Raw genomic sequence first — 18,654 nt, 5'->3', positions numbered from 1 at the left:
GGTGGTCGATCAACACCCTTTACCGACAGTAAATGATCTGTTAACTAAATTGCACGGCGGCGTGCAATACAGTAAAATTGACTTATCTATGGCATATAATCAATTTATTCTAGATTCAAGTTCGCAGGGCTTAACGTGCATCAATACCCACCGTGGCCTATTTAATTTCACTCGTTTGGTGTTCGGTTTAACCCTTAAATGCATGATTTTTTATTTAGTTATGAAAAAAATATTTCAATTAGATTTTTAGTCACAGATACGGGGAAAAATAATAAAAAAAATCTTAGTACGAAATAAAAGTATATTTTTGAAAATTAACAGTATGTAGCCAAATGTCTACACCATGCGTTTTTATGCCATAAAATTGTTCTATGGTTTGCTTATTTGGTTTTTCTTTTCAGCATGTTTGGCTCGCTATCTGAAAAGGAAATTGAGGCAGCTCTTGCTGCTTTAAATGATGGTGCAGTCTCAGAAGATGATGAAATTTTGATGATGATAACATCGATTATTACCCAAACGTACGGGATTTATTGCATGATCTGGATGAGGAGTCCATAGATCATAATCTACCCTTGGAACATAACGAAGACCCTCCCAGAGTCTATGAAGAGGAGCACATATTAGATGGTGTTTCCTTGGCGGAACCTGTGGTGGGCACTTCATCTGCGCAATCAAGTTCAGGTATTCCAGGAATTGCAGGTCACGTTGGGTAATAATCGATGTTATCATCATCTAAATTTTCATCATCTTCTGAGACTGCACCATCATTTAAAGCAGCAAGAGCTGCCTCAATTTCCTTTTCAGATAGCGAGCCAAACATGCTGAAAAGAAAAGCCAAATAAGCAAACCATAGAACAATTCCTATCGAACAATTTTATGGCATAAACGCATGGTGTAGACATTTGGCTACATACACAAAAACCAAGTCGAAGGCACATTCGGGATAGATTACCAAAAAAATAAGTTATAATAATGAATTCTTTCATTATTTCTAACACGTATGTATTTTTTTCCAATCGTTTTAGCAATTAATTCTCACCGAATCCGAAATTCAAATACCACAAATTTTAACACTACCAATTTTTTCTCCTTCGCTATCGTTACGTCAAATATCGGTTAATTTTTTTTCAAATCTACCTTCATTTGCGGTTTTTTTATTTTTATTATGATGTTTTTTATGATATTAGCGTACGTTCAGAAACGCTTATAAAATGTGTTACTTTTTATAATTAAAAAAGTACTTCGTAGACATTTGTCAACACTATGCATTTAAGGGTTAACAAGCGCACCTGCTATCTCTCAGCGCGCGATGGAGTGTTTACTTTCTGGCATAGACGGTATTATCTTCCTATTAGACGATATTTTAATTACTGGAGTCAATACTATTCAGCACAGAGAAAGGTTAATAGCAGTTTTACAACGGCTAAATGATGCCGAGTTAACAGTACAATTAAGTAAATGCGAATTTTTTAAAGATGAGATTGCATACCTATGGCACACCATAGATAAAAACGGAGTCAGGAAATCGCCCGATAAAGTGAAGGCTATTTTACAAGCACCTAAACCGACAAACGTGTCGCAGTTGCAGTCTTTCCTAGGGCTTACTAATTACTATCGTAAGTTTGTCCCGGACGCGTCATCTATACTAAGTCCACTGTATATGTTATTAAATAAAAATGCCAAATGGGAGTGGACCAGTATACATGACGATGCTTTTGAGCGTATAAAAAAAATTTTAGCGTCCGATAATACTTTGGCTCACTTTGATCCAAACGCTAAGATAATACTATCAGTGGATGCTTCGCCGACCGGGCTGGGGGCTGTGCTCTCTCAAGTAGGCAATGATGGTTTAGAAAGACCAATATCTTACGGCTCCCGTACGTTGTCGTCGGCGGAAAAAAATTACGCACAAATACAAAAAGAAGCGACGGCTATTATCTTTGGCGTACGACGTTTCCACCAGTACCTGTACGGTAGGTCAGAGCCTTTTATATTACGGACAGACCATAAGCCCCTGTTGGCCATATTTGGACCCCATAAGGGAATTCCAGAGATATCAGCTAACCGCCTACAAAGGTACGCTATATTTTTGGCTGCGTATAACTATGCTATAGAGTTTATAGGTAGTAAGCAAAACACGGCGGACTATCTATCACGGGCGTGCGCGGAGACCGAGCCGGCGGCGCCGGACGAGCTGGCGGAGTGCGGAGACCGCGCTACTTATGTCAACTTCGTGGTTGATGGCGACTTACCGGTGACGCTAAACGATATGCGCCGCGAAACAGCTAATGACGTCACCCTGTCGACCGTTATGCAATACGTTTTAAAAGGTTGGCCTAGAAAAATAGTTGACTCGGAGTTAAAACCTTTTTTCAATTGTCGGTCTCAGCTGTTGAAAATGGTATTTTAATGCGTGGACATAAAGTTGTCATACCCCCGGCGTTACAAGAGAGCGTATGTAGGGAACTACACAGTTCGCATTTCGGTGTGGTAAAAATGAAGGCGGAGGCGCGCAGGCGGCTGTGGTTCCCGGGCGTGGACGCGGCGCTGGAGCGGCTGGCGCGCGCCTGCGCCGTGTGCTGCGCGCTACGCCCCGCGCCGCCGCACGCGCCGCTCGCGCCGTGGCCCGTGCCGCCGCAGCCGTTTACCGTATACATGTAGACCTCCTGGGTCCGTTTCACAGGTACGTCTTTTTAATTATCGTTGACGCTTTTAGCAAATGGGTAGAATGTTATGCGTATCCTCAACGTACAATTCAAATGCTATAATTAATAAATTGTACGACATGATGTCGCGGTTTGGAATCCCACATACATTGATGAGTGACAACGGTACCTCTTTTATCTGCGGAATTCAAACAATTTTGTGTACAGACGACGGCACGTCAACGTAACCACTGTGGGTTCTTGTGCAGTTGTAATAGGGGCGAGTTTGCAACAAAAATGGGTAACCATATGTGCTGTCGTGTGTACTAAACGGAATTAAACACGCATTATCCCCTGTTTATCACCCAGCAAGCAACGGGCAAGCCGAGTCGTATGTTAAAATAGTAAAAAAGGGGATTAAGAGTTTGATTTTAGAAGGTTGCAATAAAAAAAATATTCAAAATAAAATAGCTAAACTTTTATTTGACTACAGGAACTCTAAAAACAGTACTACTGATAAAACACCCGCGGAGTTAGTTTACGGACGCACTTTGCGATCTCGCTTAGATTTAATTGACCCGTCTGCGCCGTCTCCATCGTCCACAGACCTCACTGACACAATCGTGCGTAATCAGTCCTTACAGGCTAAATATTATAAAGGTACTAACAGAGTAGACTTTAAAGAAAATGATAAAGTGTGGATAACTAAGAACATTAACGTTAAAAACTTTTCCTGGGTTGAAGGTGTTATATTAAAGAAAACAGGCAATGTAACATATTTGATATATGTAGGTACCAAAGTTGAATGCAAACGTCACAAGACACATTGATCAACTATGAAGACGTTGGAGTCAGTCGCCAGACAACGACCATGACTGGGACCCCGACGTGGTGCCCGACGTATCGCGGGGGGAGGATGGCGCGCCGGCGAGCGGCCCGGGCCCGAGCGCGGCCTCGCCCGCCACCCCCACGGACCACGACCAGGTGGTGACTCGCAGGCGACAAGCAATAAGTCCAATATTCTCCACACCAACGTCGGACCAGGATAGTGTTTGCGATGACTGACTGTTGTCATGATTTAGGTTGTAATGTATATTTATTATTAGGTATTACTATGTACTTCTTCTGTAATTTCTTAGCTTAAGGGGAAGGGATGTTAGATATAAGCATCTATAGGCGCGGGCTGCGACCCGCCCGCGGCCATCTTTCTAATAAAACAGTGTGCATGTGACTTGCTTGTTTGATTGACGTGCGACGTATCGCCCCTTCCTACCAAATACCTAACAATAATTCATAATTTTTCTTGTTAATTTCGGATTTGTTTTTATAGTATTTAAACCGTAAATATCTTTTGTTTTTGGAACATAACTTCAAACCTTTTGAGATCCATCTAGTTTTAGATTCTCTATTTATTTTAATATTTTTTACAGGGAAGCACAAATCTTAAAACAATTGAAATATTTCGCTGAATTTACGAAATGCTATATTAAGATCAGCTTCCATGTATACGTCAGAAAAGGATTTTTTTTTTAAACAGTTTTTAAATCTAATAATGTTTTCGTCAGAGTATTCTTTTTTAGCAAACCACCATGTTTTTTGTAGTTCTTGTTTACGTTCTACTTGAAATGAAAGCATTTGTGCTGTTTCATGGTCAGATAGACCCAATGGCAATACTGTGCCTTCAGCTTCGTCGATATTGCTTATAATATGATCAATACATGAATTGATTCTTGTTGGGGTCGTTACGTGTAGTTTTAGATTATAAAATTTTTGGTCAAGTCGGTTAAAGTAGCGGAGGACTTAGTTTTAACCAAAGTATTTATATTGAGGTCCCCTACGATCACTACCTTTTTGTTTGTTCTGCGTGATAGATTATGTAGCATTATCTGTAGTAATTTGAAGAAATTATCAATGTTAGACATAGGAGTCCTATATATGCAAACTACAATTAGGTTATAATTAGTGATTTCAAAACCACAGCACTCAAAAGTATTGGTTATTGCCAAATTATTGATTTTATCAATGCGCTTGGACATTTGACCACGTTTTAATAGTATACAAACTCCTCCCCTTTTTTTATTTCTAGAGTAGAATGAAACCATATCATATTTAGTTAAGCGTAAATTTTGTTCACATCCAGACTTCAAAAAGGTTTCCGTTAGACAAATGACATCCGGTTCACGCCCCGAATGACCCAATTCATCGATGGTAAGTTCCAATATATCTTGTTTTGAAATTGCGCCTGCAATGTTTTGATGTAAAATACGCAGATTTCTATCAGGGGTCTCGAAAAAGACAGATATTTGCGCCATTGTTATTGATTTGAGGTGAGGGATGCACAGTACTACCTTGAGTGGTCTGCATTATTTTGAAATAGTAAGGGATAGTGCCAGGTCCATCTTTTGACGTTAGTTTTTTTGTCACATCGTTGCCGGGCGATTGAGTAGATCTTATAACTAATCTCCCTGTTTGTTTTAAGTAACAAGACTCATAAACGGGAAAGTCAATAGCAACATTAACTTTTATACACATTAGATGAATAAATCGGGAATGACTCATATTCACTTGGTCCACATTGATAACAGTACAGTTAGAAAAATCATCAGCTAATAGTTTTACATCATTATTTAGTTTCGTTTCATTAAGATGTTGACTATAATTTGTAGGCAAAATTATAACATTTGTGTTTCGTAACTCGTACAATGCGATACAGATATTTTTAATTAACACTTTTGGATTTGTATCATGGCTACCTGTACAAATTATGACATAGTCAGTTAGACCTTGCTGAACACTGATACAGTCACTTAACATTTCCGATGAAGAAGCATTCGGTTTGACAAATGCAGACGGTTCGTATTTATCATTCCAACTCTTTGACCTATATTTCAATAATTTACTCGATAAACCAAGTGCTTGCTCATCTCCAAGTATAACAATTTTATGTTTTGTTATAGCTTCTTTTCCAAGTTGAACGGGTGTTGAGACGTTGACATTGTTTTGATTTGAGTTTTTCTTGATGGGGGTTTCAACTATCGGGAGTATATTCTTCTCTTGAACAAGATCTGAAGAGGTCTTTGGGTGATCTTCATCTTGACTATGATGTACCCGTGTAAAGTCCAATCTTGTCTTACTAACACTCTTTCGACATTTTCCTTTCTTTTCTTTTTGTGTTGTAGATCGGCATATTTGGCTCAGGCTCTCAGTTTTCTGTTCATAGCTTTTTATTTGTTTCTTCAGGGAGCTGTTTTCTAATACCAAGCCATCGATTTGATTCTCAGCTATTTTTAGCATCATTTCTAATTCAGAGATTTTTTTATTTAGTTTAATTAAATCCTCTCTCGTACCATATGTCGTTTCAGGGCAACTTCTGTTCAGTACTGATGTTTCTAGGGTGGAAGAATCGTCATCATTTGAAATGTCTGTATGTAGTGACTCAAAAGAATTGTCCGTAGAAACATTTATTACATATCTCTTGCGCTTAGTAACATTATTATGCGGAGTTGATGTATTTGTTGTAGAAGCAGTTTTGGATGTTGATGGATTTAGGCATATATCACATTTCCAATTACAGCTTTTCTTATGCTGTTTTAAGGCAAATAATTGTTCTGACACTGTAGTACAATTTAAGTGGTATGGTTTTTTGCAAAGAAGACATTTAAGAAACCGCCGGTCCGTAATATTTTTTTTTGCATTTCGCGCAAAAATCCGTCAATCGTCATCATAAACACAGGATCGGAGACATGAATCTATCAGAGGCACAATTCGAGAGATTGCTGAAGACGTTAGGAGAACCACGCAGCATGAGCACATTGGCTCAGTGCTCTGCACGCTATGGAGGAAGCAGAAAATCCACCGATGTGGAGACTTTCTTGGCGGCCGTGAACATGTATAAAAAGTTAGAGCACATACAAGATGAGGATGCACTCACCGGCTTAGCGTTACTTTTGACGGATGATGCCGCGACGTGGTGGCAGGGGGTGAAGACTCAAGTCAGGACATGGGTTGACTTTGAGACAAGGTTGAGACATACGTTTGCCCCCAAGAAACTGCCGTACATCATCTATCAAGAGATCGTGCGGGTCAGTCAGGTTCACCAGAGCACAGCGTCATTTATTGCCGAAAAACGCGCGCTTATCGCTCAGCTACCCGAATCTCACAAATTGGTCGAGGATCAACTCATAGACCTTGTATACGGACAGTTAAGACTGGACATACGTGAGAAAATAGCTCGAGAATACGTGACGACCTTCGACGAATTGCTTGAGAAAACAAGAGAGGTAGAAAGTCACATGTGGGGCATTCCACGCGAAGCGGGCAGGTAAAAAAAGTCGATGTTTCCGATTTCAGTAATATTTGAGTATGTTCTACCTATACATATTATTGATACGTGTACCAAATATTTTTGTAATATAATGACTAGTTTAAGAGTTATGGGTCTTCGAAGTTTTCGACAACCGGTTGGCATGCAGTACTTCAAAGCCGATTATGGAGTCATAAAATTATACAGTGTGTCCGGGCTTGTAGTGATCAAACTAATGGCGTAATCTATGGACAATTTTATCGATGAAAATACTTCAAATTTGGGGCTTGACCCATTTGTCGCAAAATTACGAGGATTTAAGTTTTTAATTTTTAGTTTTCACCTCTTCCTTCAAAAACAAGTGAAAACGTGGGTAACTTAACATTAATAAGCGAATATTTGATATCATGCGATAGTCAATAAAATTATCTATTAGTAGAAGTAGAAAACGGACACAAGTTTCATACATTTTATGGAAGTAAGAATGGATTGAATTAGAAAAAGACATGATTTTTTTCACTTCTTTTTTAGTTATTTTCCAACACAAGAAAAACCAGGTCGTTAAAGTATGTTTTATTTGCATTGTATTATTAGTATTTGAGCTATTCTACAAAACGAATGTAAATTTATTAGTCTACGTCTATTAGTTTCGACGTAATTGTTGAACAAAGATACCCCTTCCCAGCCGGTTCCATAGCACTGCTAACATGCGAAAATGCACTGCCTGAAAGAATCACACAACCTCTTCCGACGCGCTATGGAACCGGCTGGGAAGGGGTATCTTTGTTCAACAATTACGTCAAAACTAATAGACGTAGACTAATAAATTTACATTCGTTTTGTAGAATAGCTCAAATACTAATAATAAAATGCAAATAAAACATACCTTAACGACCTGGTTTTTCTTGTGTTGGAAAATAACTGAAAAATAAGTGAAAAAAATCATGTCTTTTTCTAATTCAATCCATTCTTACTTCCATAAAATGTATGAAACTTGTGTCCGTTTTTTACTTCTACTAATAGATAATTTTATTGACTATCGCATGATATCAAATATTCGCTTATTAATGTTAAGTTACCCACGTTTTCACTTGTTTTTGAAGGAAGAGGTGAAAACTAAAAATTAAAAACTTAAATCCTCGTAATTTTGCGACAAATGGGTCAAGCCCCAAATTTGAAGTATTTCCATCGATAAAATTGTCTATAGATTACGCCATTAAAGTTTGATCACTACAAGCCCAGACACACTGTATATTAAAATAATTAAACCACGGGATTTATTACTTCATTTACCGTGCTTTTTAACTGTATTTTTGGAAATGAAAAAAAAAAAAATTTTTCCTAAAAAAAATGCAAATTAATTTTTTTTCCTTCATTTTCACAAAGTTCGACCCTTTCAATTTTTTTAATTTTTTTTATTTAAATAGCTAATATTGTGTAGAACATTCATGCCAACTTTCAAAGTGGGCGTGGAAGTGGATTCGGAGCTAGACTGAAAATACTGCCGAAGGGTGGCGTCCAGCGCCGCGCCGTCGCGCTACCGCGCTTGAAGCCCGCCGCCTGTGCGCGTTTAGTTAAACTGACAAGCAAATAAAATCACTTTTGACGGAATGTTTTGTAGATTTTTAATAACACCAAGACATTTTTAATACCTATTAAAACTAAAATACGTTATAAAATAAAGTAGTAGTAGTAAATAAAGTTGCGTTTTTCCGTATCGTGAAAAATAAATTACATTACTCGTAACTGTGAATATTTCCTAACAAAAATAGAATGAGCTGTTATTTTTATACCTTTCGAGTTACAAAAGGCGATTATGTGGGAGGCAGACGGTCGTCAGTGCTTTCATTCTATTCCTATGAAATTAAGTGGCTCATAATATTTTTTAGATATAATGAATACTAGACCTTTCATTCTATCTAGTCTTTTGAAAGGTCGTAAATTATTGGTAATTAGAAGATATTGTGGACCGGATTAATAGATCCACCAGTTAATTTAGGTCAGGACTAATACCCAGAACCGAACCGAACCGGCCGTGCCGCCCGGCATGTGCGGATACGCCATAACTAGGCTTGTGTAGTACATGTACTATGTACTAATAGGAAGCAATTCCTTTAATTAAGTGAACGAGAACGAACTATTCCGTCTTGGTCGTTCAAATCGGTCTTTTAGTTCACTTTAGTACAGCCGATCACTAATGAATAGGTGTGAACGAGACGTGAAATTGGTGACAACCGCGCGCGAGCGAGATGTATTCGGCTCTGTGAGTGTGTAGTGAGTATTTTTCGTATATTGGACCATAAATGCATATTATGAATAAAGACTTTTTTCGTTCGATCTACCTAATAGAATCAGTGTACTAAAATGTGCTAGTTCATAGTACTAGAAGACCGAAATAGTTCATTTGACTGATTTTCGGAGTTCGGAGCGATCCTTTCAGTGTCCGAGTAAGAACAAGCCTGGCCATAACGTATTTTTTAGTATTTAATAGGTACTAAAAATGTATTGGTGTTATTAAAAATCTAAAAAACATTCCGTCAAAAGTGATTTTATTTGCTTGTCAGTTTAACTAAACGCGCACAGGGGCGGCGGGCTTCAAGCGCGGTAGCGCGACGGCGCGGCGCTGGACGCCACCCTTCGGCAGTATTTTCAGTCTAGCTCCGAATCCACTTCCACGTCCACTTTGAAAGTTGGCATGAATGTTCTACACAATATTAGCTATTTAAATAAAAAAAATTAAAAAAATCGAAAGGGTCGAACTTTGTGAAAATGAAGGAAAAAAAAATAATTTGCATTTTTTTTAGGAAAAAATAATTTTTTTTTCATTTCCAAAAATACAGTTAAAAAGCACGGTAAATGAAGTAATAAATCCCGTGGTTTAATTATTTTAATATATAATTTTATGACTCCATAATCGGCTTTGAATTACTGCATGCCAACCGGTTGTCGAAAACTTCGAAGACCCATAACTCTTAAACTAGTCATTATATTACAAAAATATTTGGTACACGTATCAATAATATGTATAGGTAGAACATACTCAAATATTACTGAAATCGGAAACATCGACTTTTTTTACCTGTCCGCTTCGCGTGGAATGCTCCATGTTAGAAAAGGCGAATCTGACGCAGCACCCTTTAGAAGACCCCCCTATAAAACCCAAGCGATGCAACTTTTGCCGTATTCCTGGACACACAGCGGAGACCTGCAGAAAGAAGGTTAAAGCAGAGCAGAGCGACGCAGTGAAGCCTAGCCCGATTACAGACGTAAAACCAGAAAAATATAGGCTTTCTTGTTATGGTTGTGAAGAGCTTGGCGTGGTCCGTAGTCGATGCACAAAGTGCTCATCTCAACGACGAACAAGCTCGAACGATGCCAGTTTCTGCGGAGTAAAAATCGGAGAGATGAACTCAAGACCCGTGGTCAGAATACAGATCGGACACATAAAGGGTACTGCTCAAATTGACACGGGTGCCAGGTCAAATGTTGCTTCGTACTCACTCTACCAGCAACTCCGGAAGAATGGATACATCTTCGAGGAGAAGGAAATGAGCATAACCCTCGCTGATGGCATCCCCAAGAGGCAGACCGCCCTTACTGTCAGAGCTCCCATCACAATATTTGGTCGAGTGATCCCATCATCATTCGTGGTACTGCCGCAGGCCACCAACAACCTAACTCTGCTGGGAGTAGGTTTTATAGTAGATGTAATGCTCATCTTGAATATACCACAAAGGACCTGCCGTTTCATAGATGACCCCTCTACTGCCTATGATTTAGAGGAGGAGTCTATCCAGGAGATCGTCCTAGAGAAGCTGAAGGAGGAATTTGCCCTTCCGCGAATAATTTCCCCTATGGCAACCACTCCAAAATCAGGACAGTCACCTCAACCTTCCAAGGTGATTTCGGAAGTTGCAAGCGGGCTTACAGTGGTGCCAGTATCAGGGATGAATGCTGAGGAAGATGTTCAGCCAAGGGAAGCCGTGATTCCATCAGAGGATATTCCGGAGGTGCACGAAACGGCCAATATCGCCAACATGTATACACCACCGCGGTCATACGGCCCTTTGATACCGGTGGACCTGTCCACACCCCTGAATAAGAAGCCGAAACTGATGTTCGATGGACACTCACCCGTCATTGGCGCGCTATATTATGATGACGCACAAACTAGTCTGGCTGAATATGATAAGGTAACGGACCTTTCCCCTGAGCTAACCCTCTTTTTCGAACCCAAGAATCATAGCCCGTCAATTGATGCGTCGTGTGAGAAAGAACAATAACATCACAAAAAAAAAAACACAACAATTCACCCCAATGGTAAGCCTACTACCAAAAGTTGATAAGTTATTAATCATAAACCTATTGTTTCCCCTATGGCAGCCGCGCATGAATCCAAAAGTCACCTCAACCTTCCATGATGAGTTCGGAAGTTGCAAGCGGGCTTAGAGTGGTGCCACTATTAGGGATGAAGGTTAAAAAACTCATTAAAAAAACTCATTAAAACTCATTTATTTCTGTAAATAGGCTTAAAAAAAGCACTTTTACACGTCCCAGTATTAACCCTACCACTGCTTCAGGACAATAAATGGGCCAGTGCTGAGAAGAAGCAGCGCAAGAAACTCAGTCACTATTGTCAGCCTCTTTTTCAAAGGTTTACATGCTTTAAAATGTACAAAGTTATAAATATTTATGCGAGCTAGGCAGTAACGTATCCCAAACATTTTTATCTTTTAAATAATCATCGACTTTATAGTAGCCCTTTTTCATTAAGGTACTTTTAATATGTGCTTTGAATTTATGAATGGGTAGTTCTACAACAGTTTGTGGTAATTTATTAAAGAATTTAATACATTTTCCCATAAATGAATTACCAATCTTATGCAATCTGAAATTTGGAACGGCAAGTTTATTTTTGTTTCTTGTATTAAAGTTATGCAAATCGCTCTTTTTCGTGAATTGCTCTATATTTTTGCGGACATATAAAAGGTTTTCATAAATGAACTGTGAAGCTACTGTCAGTATGTTTATTTCCTTAAAAAAATCTTTCAAGGAAAATCGGGGTCCAAGGTTATAAATGGCCCGCACTGCTCTCTTCTGCAGAACAAACACAGTTTCAATGTCCGCGGCTGAGCCCCACAACAATATGCCGTATGACATTATACTATGAAAATAGCTAAAATATACTAGCCTTGCCGTTTCAATGTCAGTTAATTGCCTTATCTTTCTCACTGCAAAAGCAGCCGAACTGAGCCTTTTTGACAGAGTTTCAATATGAGGACCCCATTGAAGTTTAGCATCTAAAGTGATTCCCAGGAATGTTGTGGAATTTATGCTATTTAATGGTTCATTCTTCACCATTAATTGCGTGGAAACCTGCCTCACATTAGGTAAGGTAAATTTAATGCACTTAGTTTTGTTTGCATTTAACAATAAGTTGTTAACAGTGAACCAATGTAGAACCTGTGAGAGTGTGTTATTAATATCGTCAAAATTTACTTTACCTCTATCAACTTTGAAAATTAACAACAAAATAACCAAACCAAAAAAATTTGTTAACAACAAAATAACCTTAAATTCAGATACATGTAACCATGTCCAGCCTTGGTTGGACACAGGGGGAGGGAGGAAACTCTTCTGGACTACTACGAATTTATACACACCAACTAAACATGGTCCTGCTTAGATGACTCTCGGGAGAGGTCTGAGAACGCCTGATGATGTTAATTAGGACCAACTGGGTATAATCATAAATAAAGCATCATCAGTAACTTCCCATGTTTTAGCAGCTTTCGTAAGGGGTTCGACGCATTGTCAGCACCAAGGCGCGACGAACCCCATTTGTTGTTTCGAAATCATGGACATACTTCTTTGAAATTGCAGACCCCATTGCTCCTGACCATTGCCTGGGCCTGTACCACTCGTCGGCGCTCCGCCTGTCCCAAAGCGCTGAGACAGCGCCCCACCTGCTCCAGAGCGCTGAGACAGCGCTCATGCCCAGTCCAGCCGCGCCTCTCCACGAGCGTGGTCAGCCAGCCTATGGTGGCGCCCCGAGCCATCTCCGCAGTGCCATGCGTAAGCGTGGTCAACCAGAGGCCGTGCCATGCGTGAGCGTGGTCGGCTGAAGAAGATGACCTCCCGAGCCACCCCGGCGTGCCATGCGTGAGCATGGTCAGCCAGCCTACGGTGGTGCTTCAAGCCACCTCCGCCGTGCCATGCGTGAGCGTGGGCGGCCGAAGAAGATGACCTCCCAGCCGTCATCCACACCAGTCCTGGCTCTCTCGTCGGGACGTCTTTGGAGCCAGAGGGGGAGTCTGTAACACGACGCGCCCCTTTGTTTACTTCGAGCGACCAGCGCCGAGCCGGCCACTACGTCACAGCGAGGTCTACGCGCGCGCGCAGCCGGTTTACTGCCCTCCCCCGAGACCCCGCTCGCCGCAGTGGGGTATATAAGGCGGGCGAGCCAGCCCAGCGGCCAGCCACTGATCGGGCGCCTTATGCGCTTGTTAGGATATTTATATGTACATACCTGATTGATATTAATATTCCAAGGCAAAATTGTATAATTGGTACACTATTTAACTTGTTAAACACTACACACACTGAACATTGCACAGCCGCCATATTAACTGACAGATTAAAATTCAGATTTATATAATTCGTAAATTAGAATTTATTGTAAGGTTTCTGGTTTCTTAATAATTCAGAATTTAATTAAGATATCCGATTCTAAATATGAAAAATAATATTACCCTGTTTTTAATATTTATTGTAAAATGAGAAACTCCAACTTCCGCTTCCGAATAAAAATAGTTATAAAATCCTGTGCTCTGATTGGTCGACTGTTCTGATTGGTCGTTTTAAGCCGACCAATCGGAGTTGAGTAAAGAGAGGGAGAATTTGGGTATAAATAGATGGAATTTCTCATTGAGAGGCAGTCTCTCTTGACGGAGCTTTGGATTGGTGCTGTTCAAGTTAAGTAGTTTACCTTATTTTATTTACTTTACCCTTAAATTGGTACCCTCTCCAATATATTGTGTGTTTATTACCATATGTTTGTAAATGTATAATGTGTGTTTGTGGACGTAAGTAAATCAATATTGATAAATATTTTTATTACTTATAAAGATTTTGAATTTAACCTTACATTATTTTGTGTATTTGAATAAAATATTACTATACCCTATTTGTTTTATAATTTATTCTTGAGTAACCTACACTGATCAATTTAAATATCCTGATATACTTTAAATAGCTATGAATATTGCTGAAATAATATAATCTAATATTAAATATAGTCCTATTTGCTAACACGCTCGATACGGCGACCGACGTTCGCGCACCGACGATCGCCAAACGGCTAGAGTACCTTCTGTACTCGCCACTCTGCCCGGTGAAGCTGGAAAAGCTCCTCAAGCTACCAGCGCGCGTCCCTTCAAAAAAAAAAAAAAAACAGCGGCCAGTCATTCGCTTTGCATTGCTCGCACAGTACGGACGTGCGCTCCGAGTTCCTCGAGCTTATCGCCTTCGCTCTGCGAGTCCTGTTTCTGTGGTGTTTTGTCACAATTACGTGGCTTGCCCGCGGCTGCGCTTGGGATACCTAACGGTGATAACGAACAAGCGTAGTTAAACGCCTTTCTAAAGGCGGTTCGGTTCGATTGGGAGCGACCGACAGTGCTTTTTTCAAGGCGCTGAAATTTCCTGCCGCCGCCGGTATATTAGGCTGTGAACCTTGGCCTCCTGGAGGGCACGTTTGAGAGGGTGAGGCGTTCCTCCTCGCCCTTGAGACACTCGGTTTCACAGTCTTTTCACTGCCGGGCGTGACCCCCCCCCTACCCCTCCCTATTTTCCATCCCTGAAGGAGCGTATCCCTGGTTGTTTTTACGACCGGGGCCATCCTGAAGGACTGCTAGGAGTAGGTACTCACCCTACGTCGCGGCGTTGCTACGTTGCGGCGTAGTTACATTGGTTAGGGCACACTTTTCCGACTCACCCCGCTCGGTTTACACCGACTGTGCGGGACTTACACACCGCTATAACCACCGAGTTTCTTGCCGGCTCTTCTCGGTGGTTGCGACTTGCGAACCGGCGTAAATTCACGTGTCGCGTCCTCACAACTCCATGCCATGGACACGGAGGAACTTTTAAATTTCCTCCGGGCCACTCACCCGGAGGTCCTCTCCGGGTTTAAAGCCCACATACGGGCAAAGTCCCTCGCAAGCTCCGTCTATGAGGAGCCTGCTTCCCCTTCATGTCCCGAGGACGCCATGTGCGATCCTAACTCGGCCCCGCTACCAATCCCGCTCACGAACGAGCACTCTATTACCATAGAGCACCAATCCCATGCCCCCAGTAGGAACATGGAATGTGACTCTGTCTCAGACGCCGATGACGGTGGGTTCACCACCGTCAGTCGTTCGAAGAGGACCCGCAAATCCGCGGCCTCTTCCCCCCCTGCGAAGGCGCTGAAGGCCAACTCGGGCCTATCTCAGCCCTCGCAATCTTCCCAGCCCTCCGGCTCGCAGTCGAGCACCGGGCGGACTGCCAGAGTCCCCCCAGTCTTTGTCTAGGACAAGGCGTCCTGGAACAAAATTTCCGGCGCGTTCAAGGAGCGCCACATCAATTTCTCGCACGCTAAGTCGTGCAATGTAGGCATTAAGGTGTCTTTGTCCACCTCGGACGAGCACCGAGCCCTAACTCGCTTCCTTGATGAAAACCGTATCGGTTATCATACTTTCCCCCGCGAGGAGGAAAGGGAGCTGCGGGTTGTTATCCGTGGCATTCCCAAGGAGCTAGACTCCGCCTCCATCTTGGCCGACCTCAAGGCCCAAAATTTCCCCGTCAAACAGGTTCATCGGCTGTACAGGACTCGTACACGTGAAGCTTTTGACCTTGTCCAAGTGGTCTTGGACTATTCCGACGAAGCCAAATCTATTTTCAATTTGAAATCGGTTTGCTTCATCTCCGGGCTCAAAGTTGAGTCACCCCGAAAGCGCGGCGCTCCCGGCCAGTGCCACCGCTGTCAACATTACGGGCACGCTGCCCGTAATTGTCACGCCCGTCCTAGGTGCGTCAAGTGCCTAGGCGATCACGGCACAGCCGACTGTATCCGTGACAAGGCCACAGCCACCGAACCACCGAGCTGCATACTGTGTGGTAGCCAGGGTCATCCTGCGAATTATCGCGGTTGTCCCCGGGCCCCACGCACTCAGCCGCGTGCCCCCATCCCCTCTGCCCCCAGGCAGATCAATGCTACTCGCAACTTTGCGGTAGCAAGTGAGGCTCCTAGCCTCCGCCCCAACAGGCCCAATGCTTGGGCTAGGCCTCTGGCCTACACCCAGGCTGCCAGCCTTACTCCCGCACCCGCCCAAACAGCTGTGGCCCCACCCGCGCCCCAGCAGGCTCCTCAACCCCACCCAGCCCCTAAGGCTACGTTAATGTCGGCGAGATGTTTGTGATCGCCGCAAAACTGCGCGCGACTAATGGCGAAGGCAACATCATGGATAGGTTATCTATCCTCGCCGAACACGTAGACTTTTGCTACACTATCTCCTCTTTCCACGCTCCGTAACGGCTAATCCCACCGCTAGGATCAAACCCCGGTCAATCACCTTAGCTTTTTTCAACGCTAACGGTCTTAGACAGCAGAAGGACGAGGTTACTCAGTTCCTTACCGACCACCAGCTCGACATCTTTCTGGTTCAAGAGACCCTCCTAACACCCTCTATTCGCAATCCTAGGATAGCGAACTACAATATCATTAGACACGATAGGCCCACACGTGGCGGCGGCACGCTTATTTACTATAAGCGTTCTCTGCACTGTGCTTTAGTCGATCCCCCTTCTCTCTCTAACCTAGAAGCACTCCATACTAAGCGCGCTCGAGCCACGCACACATAGACACCGCTCACGTACGCGTTATCAAGACTGTCTCGGACGAATGCGAGGCGCGACTGCTTTCGCTTGAATGACGCTGCTCACGCGTTTGTGAAATTATTTTTTTTGTGCGAAAATGAGTGAACAACAAAAAAGGGGTATTATAACATTTGTTAAGTAGATGGTTTTTAGGGTTCCGTACCTCAAAAGGAAAAAACGGAACCCTTATGGGATCACTTTGTTGTCCGTCTGTCTGTCTGTCAAGACCCTTTATCTCAAAAACGCGTGGACGTATCAAGCTGAAATTCACATGAAATACTCAAGTCTAATGTCCCTTTAAGCTGTGAAAATATAAAACTTCTAAGCCAAGCCAATCAAAAGATACAGCCGATTATATCGATATTTTCAACACATTTTCGACACTCGCAAAGGAATCAAAACCTACAGGATACTTCCCGTAAACTCAGAATCTTGAAATTTGGCATGAAGCATTGTCATATAATGCAAATATAGGAAAAATTGCGAAAATCACATTTTTTTAGTTATATAATATAATAAAAATATTTTAATAAAATTAAACTTACTACCTTATTTCTCACGAACGAATAAAGGTATCAAATTGAAATTTATACCAGATACCTAAATCTATTGTCTCTATAAGCAGTGAAAAAATCAAACTTCTAAGTTAACGCGATCAAAAGATACAGCAGTTTATACCGACACCTTAGACGAATTTCCGTCACACGCTAGGGAATCAAAACCTACAAGGTACTTCCCGTGAACTCAGAATCTTGAAATTCGGCACGAAGCAACGTTATATAGTACAGATAAAGGAAAAATTGCCAAAATGATAAATTTGAAGTCACAAAATATGAAAATATTATTTTTGCTTACATGACATAAAATATTTTTTTAATAATTATAAACTTACTGCCTACCCTTTTTCACATGAACGCGTAGAGATATTAAAGTTGAAATTCATATCAAACACTTCTTAAATCAAATTGCCTCTAAACTGTGAAAAATTCTAAATCAACGCAAAAATTCAAAACGCTGAGGTAGGTACCTACCTATAATCATACCGCATATTTTGAAATTCGCCACTACTCGCAACGGAATCAAAACTTAAAGACTACTACGATATCTAGTAAGTAATTTGCTTTAATCTAAATATACAGGGTGTCCCGTAATGTAACGTCAAGCCGGAACTGGGTGTTGAGGCAAGTTGTGGTGGTTATCAGAAAAATATAAATAAAAATCTATGTGGCATATTAAAAAAATAATAGGCATTTAAAAAAAATCTAAAAATTCTACTCCAGGTGACGGTCCTTTTACTCGTGTTGCCACAAATCTTCACTTTTTCCAAATTATTTTTTTGTTATGTAACCCTGAATAATGCTTCTCTAAATTGTTAAAAAAAAAATGTACTACGCGAGTGTGGCAAGTGACGTCATAATTTGGCGCATTTAGTAAGGATTCCAAAATGGTATAACACTTTGTAAAATCTTGCTGTAATTGTCGACAATTTTTGTTTATTGGAAATAATCCCGTTTTTAACTTTATCTACCTTGGTTAAAAATATTATTCTAATGTGCCCAAAATTCAAGTTTCTGGCTTAAGTGAGGTGGAGAAGCCATTTTAAAAGGTATGAGAGGGACGGAGAGGGCCATCTTACCAAGCAGGGATGTCATGGATATCCGTAACCGTAACCGAAACTATCGGATATCCGAAATAAAAAAATGTCCATAACCGTAACCGAAACTGATTCAAAAGTTACGGATAGTTTCGGATAAAGGCCAAACTGCAAAACTCTATGAAATCTGCAGAATA

The sequence above is a fragment of the Ostrinia nubilalis genome (genome assembly GCF_963855985.1).
Source record: "Ostrinia nubilalis chromosome W unlocalized genomic scaffold, ilOstNubi1.1 SUPER_W_unloc_1, whole genome shotgun sequence".
NCBI lineage: Eukaryota > Metazoa > Arthropoda > Insecta > Lepidoptera > Crambidae > Ostrinia > Ostrinia nubilalis.
The sequence above is the reverse complement of the archived record's forward strand: the minus strand, read 5'-3'. Positions refer to the sequence as shown.